The sequence below is a fragment of the Melopsittacus undulatus genome, chromosome 7 (assembly GCF_012275295.1).
Source record: "Melopsittacus undulatus isolate bMelUnd1 chromosome 7, bMelUnd1.mat.Z, whole genome shotgun sequence".
Lineage (NCBI taxonomy): Eukaryota > Metazoa > Chordata > Aves > Psittaciformes > Psittaculidae > Melopsittacus > Melopsittacus undulatus.
In genome coordinates, this window is record NC_047533.1 from 53,676,639 (window position 1) to 53,677,233 (window position 595).

Here is a 595-nt window from a genome sequence, read left to right on the forward strand (position 1 = left end):
AACTGGACGCAATATTCCGGATGCGGCCTCACCAAGGCAGAGTAGAGGGGGAGGAGAACCTCTCTTGCCCTACTAGTCACACCCTTTCTAATGCACCCTAGGATGCCATTTGCCTTCTTGGCCACAAGGGCACATTGCTGGCTCATGGTCATCCTCCCATCCACCAGGACCCCCAGGTCCCTTTCCCCTTCATTACTTTCCAGCAGGTCAACCCCCAACCTGTACTGGTACATGGGGTTGTTCTTCCCCAGATGCAAGACTCTACATAGATTGAGTTAAAGATAATGGGATAATAACCATTTATTCTTCAACCAGTGGTATGGCAGATGTGAAACTTGTAGAAGTAGGACCTATCTACAAGTATTCAGCTCCCTCCATGCTGTCCTAGGCCATCTGAAAACTAGCAAGATGTAACAGATCTGTATGGACTGATTGTAGAGTTGGCATCCCAAGAGTCATATGCAGAAGAAGAATTTTCTAGTGACCAGTTAATAGCCAAGAAAGCAAATATAGGCACATGGCAAAGATGTGAAGCACACCTGATCCTACAGGCTTATAAGGAAATTTGTAACAATTAAATTCTTGGGATCAGGGA